Consider the following 10,782-nt stretch of genomic DNA (forward strand, 5'->3'; position numbering starts at 1 on the left):
TATTTATAAAACTTCACATTTTATCAATTATGGAAAACATCAGAATGAGCGATTAAATGCCAATTATTTCGCTTACAAATTCAATATAAGCAGCATTCTCATAATTACTATCTACTAATGCAGGCAAAGTAAGGAGCAAAAACTAGCTTCGGCATTAGGGATGTCTTTCATCCGGTATTACGAGACTAGTGACTAGTCCCGATTTGTAGAAAGTGATTTAATTAATTACCTTTACCATAGATATAAATTACCATTGGAGGTGTTTTTATTAACGGAACGCAAATCTAAAGGTTTTCAACAATAAAATGTTACAAAACAGTTAGTAGGTGATACAAAATTCAGATTTTTGTTTTCATTCAATCTTCAATTCCATCCAGTACTGACTGGTGTTACAGAGCGTTCGTGCTGTCAGTACAGGGAAATAAGGCGCTCCCTTTCTTTTTCAACGGATAAGAAAATGACAGGTACTTATAACTTAAAATAAAATTAGATGGCGTCTGCAGGAATTAGCACCTTTGTATTTGTTGGCGTCAGATCTGGCAACCCAGTTGCCTAGCTATTGTTGATTGTATGGCGCATAGCAACGGGGGTGTAAAGTAAGGATTTTTACATTATTATAATTTTGTGAGCTTTTACTCTTTATTATACGTTAATACTGAGTTGGTCATCTTTGATTTCGATCGCTAATAGTATTTTTGAATAACTAATTATTTACCCGAGTAATGAGGAAATAGGTAATTGTCACGTTAAAACTCGACAACGCCATCTATATTATTTTTAGCGAACGTAGCCTGGACAGTCTTTTATTATATTTCGGCATTGCCAACCCTATTCAAAGTGTTCATAATAAATTGTAAGATTGTAGGCACCTACCTGTCTTTATAGTATTATTCTCACGGGCCATTGTCGGTGCAAAATTAACACTAATTTGTAGGGTTTGTTTGGCATTCGTTAGGACATAACTTTTGTGACCTGTCTATGGCCGGGTTAAATGTTTGGCAAGGAGATTAGTAGTTTTATCTACTCGCATAGATAAACACAAGGTGGTTAGGTGGTCAGTCGCCCACTTAATATCTGGATTCTGGTGTAAACTGGACCAGTCTCAAGAAGTAGTAAAAACAATTGGATACTTATATACTGCTTATATACGTCCCACTGCTGGGTACAGGCCTGCCCTCAATCAACCGGAGGGGGTATGGAGTGTACTCCTCCACGCTGATCCACTGCGGGTTGGTGGAGGTGTTTTTACGGCTAATAGCCGGGACCAACGGCTTAACGTGCCTTCCGAAGCACGGAATCATCTTACTTTTTCGGACAATCAGGTGATTCAAGCCTGAAAAGTCCTTACCAAACAAAGGACAGTCTCACAAAGTGATTTTGACAATGTCCCCATCGGGAATCGAACCCGGACCTCCAGATCGTGAGCCTAACGCTCTAACCACTCACCACTCACCCCCTGTTTTCTCCCCACCCTACAATAAGAAACAGAATAGGATAGGAATGAAAAGAATGAAAGATGATGAATGAAAGTGCGAGAGGCATAAAAGCGAGAACTGGAATGGTAATAGAGGAATGGCAAATAGTTATATAAGTCACTAGCAGAAATAAGCTATGTATGTAGTTACAAAAAGTCCCTGCCTATCCTGTGCGGCAGGGGTACAAGAAAAAAAAAACGCTCTAACCACTAGACGACGGCGGCTGTTACAAACAATTGAATGAGCTACTTATTTAATTTGTTTTTCCCGCCATTTCGGCCGTTGCAGCGACCGTGGTTGGATATCTCTTGAAACTATTCAGGCGAAACTACAAAAAAAAGAAACCTATGAGAGAATCTGAACGTGATCGAGGGAAACAGCGAAGTATGTGAGTGGAATGGAAGACAAATGGCGGCAAGTCGTAGGTTTTACACAGACACTACACTTTGACGTTATCGTACACGCGCGTTTGTGTGTGTGTGACCTCTAACGCCATACGATTGAAGACTAAACTATGTCCGAGGGGGGGTTAGCGTACGGGGCGTTAGGGTGGGGAGCGGAGAGTTGCCGTTCTATACGTAGTATTATTCCTTTTTCTGTGGTAAAGTCTGATGACATAACAATTGTGTGTCAGTGTGTCTGTCACGCATCGTGGACCCAAAACCATGGAATCAACATGCACGAACCTACGGCTGTGATTAGGGTCATTAATAGCCGACCAAAGTGGGTCATAGCACCTATGACATTACAGAATTGTGTACATACATACATACATACATAAACTCACGCCCGTAATCCCATATGGGGTGGGCAGAGCCACAAGTAATCAAAGACAACTTGCACAAACTTGACTTGAGAATTGTGTTCAAAATGGGTGAAATAGTTAAATGGGGTTATGATTTGTACCATCAACGACAAGATATGATTATGAATAAAGTCTTTAAAGGTACAGTCATGAGCAATATAATGTACCCACTTTAGGACTCTGTCGCACTAACATATTTGACATTTAGTGAGACTTACAGTTCAATTTGTCAAAAAAGTTAATGTGACATGGTACCAAAGTGTATTCATATTAATGTTCGTGACCGTACAACAAAAAAAGTTACAGTAACTTAAAGTTGCAGGATGTACGATAAGGTACAAAACTCCAATTAGTTTCTTGCGAAGTAATAAATTAACTGGTTGCACTTAAGACCTCCTGGTTACATGTCGTTTTATAATTATGACAACTAATAGCTCACAATTTCATCACTGTTTACAAATAATTCACTGGGCTCAGTGACTGCACTTTTGCTCTTTGATTGTACCTACCTAGTCACCTGAAATCCGGCCAAGTAGTTAATGCGATCTGCGGCAAATCTACAATAAGTCACGTCAAAAAAAAAAACACCTGATTATCCGAAAATTGTAAAATTGGTTTAGTTGCTTTATCTTTATACAAGTATGAAAAAACATATGACAATCAGACTAATCCCTTGACGACTATTCGTGTTTTGTTCCCCCGCAGTCTGTCCATCAGATGCTGCTAAAATATCGATACGCTAATCGAATGTCAACCGATAATCGGTAAATCTTCACGGCTACAAGACAATTGGAGGTGACTCGGCATCGATTCAACATTCGGCACGGATATAACGCTGTACATAATGAGACATCCGAAATAATCGGTTAGCTAGTTCTGATTGTTTTGGAAAAGTCACTACTTGGTTCTAGAACTAGGTGGAACTTGGTAAAATTTACAAGCACTATTTATCTAATTATCTAAATAAGAAGTAGTTAAAGGCCATCATATTCGGTCTAAAAAAAACATTAACATAAGTACCTAATTCAGTTAAAAACTCTGCTTTACTTTATTGGTTCATCAATTGACTGATTATCAGTATCATCATCACCGCACTAGCATTATCCAGTTTTTTTACGGGGCCCGCTTATCTAACCTGAAGATTTGACAGGTCCGATTTTTTACAGAAACGACTGCCTGACGTTCCAACCGGCGCAGGGAAAGCCAGCCCAATACAGGTTAAGGCACATCCACTCGGAAAATGCATTTTTCGGGTATGTGGGTTTGGTCACGATGTTTTCCTTCACCGCTGAGCACGATTATCAGTGTATGGATGATAATTATTACAGGAAGAAACATACGCCCATCATCACTAAAGTAGTGGATAGGAGCAGAGAAGACAGATAGATTATCAGAAGATTTGGGCTAGGTACATGAATTGATATGAAGTCATCAACAACAATGTTCAGGATACCATCTACAAACTGATATTTTTATCTGTTTAAAAACTTGATCAAAAACCATCTCATCTCAATGTCAAAACAATCCCGCAGTTACTTTATGGGAATCTAGGACCAATCGTGCCGATTAGGATGGACGTAATGAGATTCAGGTCAGGAGAAGAACATTAAATTAAAACAGTATGAATGTCTCAAGCGAAGACAAATTTCATTGAGAAGTTGATTCGTGACAGCGAAATTCCCAGTCGTTGATTCTGCAAACACGTAAGACTTCCATAGGACCGTAGGTATTTACAGAATAGATTGATTGCAGATTATAGGTAGCTAGCAAGATAGGTAGACAATATGAAATATTCCAGCTTCGTTATTTGTCCAAAAAATACATTAATCTTTTTGTCAGTCTCATTAGTTCAGGACAACGAATATCGTAGAAAAAAAATTGGCAATGGATTAAACAGAATCAAATGGATAATCTGACCTCCCTTCAATCAACCGGAGGGGTATATGGAGCATACTCTACCACGCTGCTTCACTGCGGGTTGGTGAAGGAGAGGTCTGTTCCGAGCAGCAGGACATACCAAAATACCAAATTTTGATGCGCAACCTGTTATCAAAATGGCTACCTAATTTGGCATTCGCCGCGCATCAAAATTCGGTATTTTTGAGCGGTCATTGTAACGCATCGGACTGTCTGAATGACTGTATTATTCACTAAGCATTCTAAAGGTTTGCAGCCAAAACACGACTGGCAAATTGGATTTTTTTATAAGCAAACATATATTATAGTAAATTGATGATAATAAAATGAATAATACGTCTTGTTCCTGACGCCTATGCCACATACATTTGGAATTAAACGATTTATGACAAAATGAATGCTGTTTTAGGATTCGCCAATTTGCGTAGGATGTTTTTGTAGGTTATCCAGGTCGCGTCTGACAAAGCAACTTGAAGTATATATGATTCTCGGAGGCTAAAAAATGCTAGACGAAACGAAAGTGGCAAGGGACCACCTGTATTCGGCATGGGTTGAAAATCAGTGTTGCCCTCTGGGTAAATTTTCACTGAACCCTGGCCTTTTTTGGTGAACTGCGGCACCCATATACCTTTTTGTTTTGCAACTAAATATTAATGTAATGTGTGTATATTTTAATGTTGTAAATGTATATGTGTGTCGTAGATTTTACATAAATAAACTTTTTTATTATTATTATTATTTATTATTATTACCTGCCAAACATCTAGAGGTATTCGTAGATCTGCGTGTGGTAAACCTTGCCGCTCTCGCATTGATTTATGTAGTCATCATCATCAGCCCATTAACGTCCCCACTGCTGGGACACGGGCCTTCCCTATGGATGGATAGGGAGATTGGGCCGGCCTTAAACCATCACGCGGGCCCAGTACGGATTGATGGTTATGAACGACTGCTAATGCAGCCGGGACCAATGGCTTAACGTGCCTTCCGAAGCACGGAGGAGCTCGAGATGAAAACTTTTTTTTGTGGTCAACCATCCTATGACCGGCCTTTGCGAAAGTTGCTTTACTTCAACAATCGCAGACCGAGCGCGTTAACCGCTGCGCCACCGAGCTCCTCAACTTTATGTAGTCATGAAAGAATAAATGTTCTGGAAAAGGCTGATGATGATGATATTTAATATAATGAGAATAGTAGATAGTTGTTGTCCCCTTCCAGGGTGTTATATGTCAAACTTGACTTCGAGTAATTATTTAACATGAATAAATAAATGATGATACCTAATGATGTTGAAGAGCACATCATCATGGCACTTGCAACAGTGTCAACAGTGTGTATACCAATATTTTATGTTTATTTTTATTTTTTTAAAGAACGTCTAGGGCCCTGTGCCGAGGTTTTTCTTGCAGCTTCTTTTCCCCGGCTATACAGGTTGTGAGAAGCTGCAGTAGTTTTAGGCGGATGAGACGTTCGTTATGTAAAAATTGACGATTCAAAGTGTAACTATGTTACCAACTGAATAAAGATATTTTTGAATTTGAATTTGTCGAAATATCGGGAGTTTCATATTCCTACTTTAAACGCGGTAAGAACTCGTTATTATGTGTTTTAATGATGTTGAAGAGGTTGATTATTGATGTCACAACCCACACGAGAGAAGAAGACCCTAATAATCTCCAATCACTCTCTGATAATTCTCCTCAAAAGTTGACTGCTCGTAGGACCATGGGCAAAGAGAAGAGGGGAAGAGGGTATGAACATTTCACGCAAGCTAAAAAAGAAAGATTCACCCTACACCGAGTTACTGTAATTTCAGTTTGTATTCATATCACGTAACAGTCGAGGAATAGATTCAGATTGGGTTTTTACTAATGACCTGAGATCAGTAAGCTAGAATCTCACTATTACAAGCTCTAAAGTCACGACGACATATCATTGCTTGCTTGTTGAAGTAATGAGTATTGGGTCTTGTGAAGATACTGTCTTAAATAAAGTAGCAAATGGACAATGAGTTGGTATGTAGTAAACACATAAAACTTAAAAGAAAAAGACCCGATTTCAAATAGATTCAACAGGACAGAACTAAATAAAATAAACGTAGATTCAGACCCAGTTGCTTCCACTCTTGCAATACATTTTCAGGTTTTAATTGACAGTGTACATACATACATACATACATAAACTCACGCCCGCAATCCCAAATGGGGTGGGCAGAGCCACAAGCAATCAAAGACAACTTGCAGCCACTGTTGATACGAAATCCCAAGACAATTGACAATAATAATAATAATGATAATTGACAGTGTAATAAGAGAAATTAAATCAAAATATTTTTGGATTTCCGCCGCTTTTGTCAAACATTGCGTAAATACAAACTTATAGAATTTGTACTAAGTACTTGTAACTTGTACACCGGCAACTTTTGTAGGCGAGGTTATTTCGCCAAAATTTCAGAAGGGACATGTATCCTAAATGATTCTTTTCGTATAGGCCGTGGGCTGTTTTTTTTGGTGTATATAGCAGTCTAGGTTACTTAGTGTCCATTGACATATTTGACTTCCAAATTGAACATTAGTAACATAATAATTATAGATAAAAAAAAATTATAGAAAAACAAAAAAAAAACGAAAAAAAATTATAGATATCCAACATACAATTATTACAGGCGTTTTTTTATATAGCTTTTATCCCGTTGACATTGCCGCTTACCTAAACTGAACCTGAGACATTTTACATGAGAGACTGGGTCCTGCCTTCCTGAAGAGAATGGTTTCCCGTCAAATAAATAATAAAAAATAAATATCTTATAAAAAAATAATAAAAGAAAATTAACACCAGCCTACCCAACAACCCGTTCTAAAAGTAATTACCAAATCACCTCCCCCCCACCCCGCTAAAGGGCAAAGCCTTTATAATGAGTGCTCTCAATGACAGCACAGATTAAATAATAGCTAATGACACAATGACGCGGGAGGTCTGCGGAAGGAAGGACGGAGACACCGGCAATATACGTCCGTTCGTGGACTTACTGTGATGAGCGGTAGCGGGACCAGGGGGGCTAAAGCAATATTGTAATTTGACATTAGCGCATATAAAAGTAAGTGCGCAATGCAAACAAATGTCAAATAGCAACATTGCTTTTTTGGATGAATTACTTCGATGTAGCCTTTTTAATTCTTTGAAATATTTTTCCTCTCAGACGACGCCCTGAACCAAGTTTCACGCCCAACTGGGCACCCTCAGACCTGTTGTCTTAAACGTTGTAGCGAGTGAGAGCCTTCAGCGCTCCCCATTTGTCCGGCCAAGTAGTTAATGCCATCTGCGGCAAATCTACAATAAGTCACGTCAAAAAAATTGCCTCGCACTACACAACAAAAAAAAAGCAAATGGAATTCCATTGTCTCTGTTTACGCTGGTGGGAAATAGACGTGGGTTTATGTACAGTCATGAGCAATATCATATACCCACTTTAGGACTCTGTCGCACTAACATATTTGACATTTAGTGAGACTTACAGTTCAATTTGAGAAAAAAGTTAATGTGACATGGTACCAAAGTGTATACATTATTAATGCTCGTGACTTTTTTTTGACATGACTTATTGTAGATTTGCCGCAGATGGCATTAACTACTGGGCCGGACAAAGTGCTCGTGACCGTATGTAGTAGAATTAACCGCTAAATGAAATCGCTGCCGCTACCGCTGTGACAGCCAACAGTGGCCACACGTCCCAAACCTCAATTTTCGCATTAATCGCGACCCCAGAATAATTGCGCTTCCTCTAAGTACACATTATAAGTACACTCATTACACGCATGTCTCTCCCGTCATTACACGACGCTTTTGTTTGATGGAAACTGTTATTTTAACTAATTGCTTACCTAGGAGTTTTCGTGGTTTTCATTTTACAAGACGGAATGAGAAAAGGTAGCCATCAACTGTACATACATACATACATACGTCCAGCCTATATACGTCCCACTGCTGGGCTCAGGCCTCCTCTCAATCAACCGGAGGGGGTGTGGAGCATACTCCACCACGCTGCTCCACTGCAGGTTGGTGGAGGTGTTTTTACGGCCTTCAACTGTATCAACTACTTATGTAATGATGGATTAAGTCATGTTGTATACGCGCAATATATTCTATAGTAACCACCATAGAGATACTAATTAAACTGTGTAGTAGCAAGAGGGAAACCACTGCTCTATTTTTCGATCGCGATCTCTTCAAGACAACCTTTGGCAAAGGATATGGTACATTTGTACAGCTACAGTGTAGCCCGCAAATAAGTAAAATAAAATAATAGACACATTTTATATATACATACACAATCATATATACTATATATAATATTATACACATACAATAGATATATACATACATACAATGGACATATAAGTAAAAATAAAATACTAGTTGCAAGACGATGATTTAGCCAAGAAAAAATAGTGAAGTTTAGTCTTGAATATAGCCAATGACTTCGAATGCCTGATATCAGAAGTCATTCCACAAGTGAGTGGACTTCACGGTAAAAGAATCTCTGTAGTATCCAGACCTTAAGAAAGAAGCCTTCAGCACATTTTCCGTCCGCGAACGAAGTTCACGAGAACAGTCGCTACCTAAGAACTGTGTTTATTATTATTATTATTTTCTTTTATTATTATATACTTATTTCTAGTTACTTATATATGTATAGTTACAATCCTAAAATTCAGACTCATAAAGTATCGATGTAAGTCACAAGTTCTCCGAACAGGGTTATCAGGTTATATAAATAACGAGTTACCTATCTAAACCTCACCTTCATAACACTACCTATTTTCTCTAGGAGGTCAAGGCCGGCTATTACCAGTCAATCGTCCTATAAATCGGAGGAGGAGTCATCACTGTTCCGCCGATTATGGCGATATAAAAAAATAAATTGCGTGACAACGCAAATCATTAAAGCGAATAATTAAATTTCCTTTGACTAGTTTTTGTGTTAATACGACGTATGAGTACTTCTTCGTCCCTTTGGTGGCTTCGCTAATGGCCTGAATTCTGTGCATTTTCTGTAAAGTATTTTTTTCTATCGTGTGGGGTTGTGAGGTGGATTACCAACCTTAACACGTTCATGGTGTATGAACCATATTCGAGGTAATAAATTTGAAACTCATACGAACAGGACCCATAAGTGGGCCATAATTTTTCCTTGTATAGTGTGTGTGTAATAGTGTGTCCATAGTCTATGTACATAAATTCCAATGTATTTATCGAGAATAGGACATTACAGGCTGATTACCTGATTGTCCGAAAAGAAAGATGATCCGTGCTTTGGAAGGAACTCTAAGCCGTTGGTCCCGGTAACTACTTACTTAAGTTTCTAGTTGTTACATGAGCCATGTCAGTGGCCTTTGGCGGCTCAGTAGTAACCCTGACACCAGGGTTGATGGGGTTGGTAATCCACCTCACACCCCACACGATAGAAGAAGAAGGAAGATGGTGATTTACGCATGTGTCCCTATAGTCATTGAGAGCGTGACTTGTTCTTGCCTGTAGTGAAATAGACTGATCAGAATAACACTAGCTTTTAAGTTTTCCATCATATTAACCCCTATGGATGTCTAAATGTCGGAAATGGAATTTGAATTTGAGAGCAAAGAAAATAGAAAAGTCGCAGCTCGTGTTCTTTGTTATTATTGACCTTAAAAATGACATTATGTAAAATCATTATGCAAACATTAGTAACAAATAGGTAACAACACAAATGAGTGTTTATGTAACGCCAGAACGGAATTATAGACAAGAAAGTTACTTATATGTTGGTCCTTAGTAGTTCAATGCATGATGATTGAATACGGCACAAATTTGGTGCAAGGGCAAAACAAAAAGAAAGAAATATTTTAACATACAAACTCACGCCTATTTCCCACCGGGTAAGCAGATACTATGGAATTAAACCTATAACACTTCTCTTGCCTATGTTGTAACACTTCTCTTGCTTCTTCCGCATTCATCAATCGTTTCGTACTGGCACGCCGGTTCAGAATAGATCGCACTAAACCTTTTCTAAGGACATCTCCAATTTGGTCAATGTAATATTTAAACAGTTTTCATAAAATTTAAATTCGATTCATAATTACATAAGTAACCCATATACGTACGTCCCACTGCTGGGCGAAGCCCTCCTCTTAATCAACCGGATGGGGTCTCGAGCATACTGCACCACGATGCTTCAGTGCGGGTAGGTCCAGGTTTTAATCATAAAAAATTAAATAAAATCAATTATAAAAAAGCCTATTGAAAAGTCAATTGCATTCTGAAGTTATTATTTTATATCGATCATTTCTTTTAAAAGTTTATTTTCCAAAGAATAAGGGATTTTTTGAGACAAGACAGGTGGTATATTAAGCATAAATCCTTGTACACCACACCAGCAATTCAACCTTTTCATTCTACAATTTCCAACCTAATCCCATGGATATAAGGTCATTAACATCAGACAACGCCGAAGGAAGTGGCCAGTCATCCGTACAACTCTAGGACGCAGTGGTGGTATAAAACCTTTGGTGGGTTGGTGTAATACCAGTATTGTGGTGACACCAG

This window comes from Pectinophora gossypiella, chromosome 5 (genome assembly GCF_024362695.1).
Source record: "Pectinophora gossypiella chromosome 5, ilPecGoss1.1, whole genome shotgun sequence".
In the NCBI taxonomy this organism is placed as follows: domain Eukaryota; kingdom Metazoa; phylum Arthropoda; class Insecta; order Lepidoptera; family Gelechiidae; genus Pectinophora; species Pectinophora gossypiella.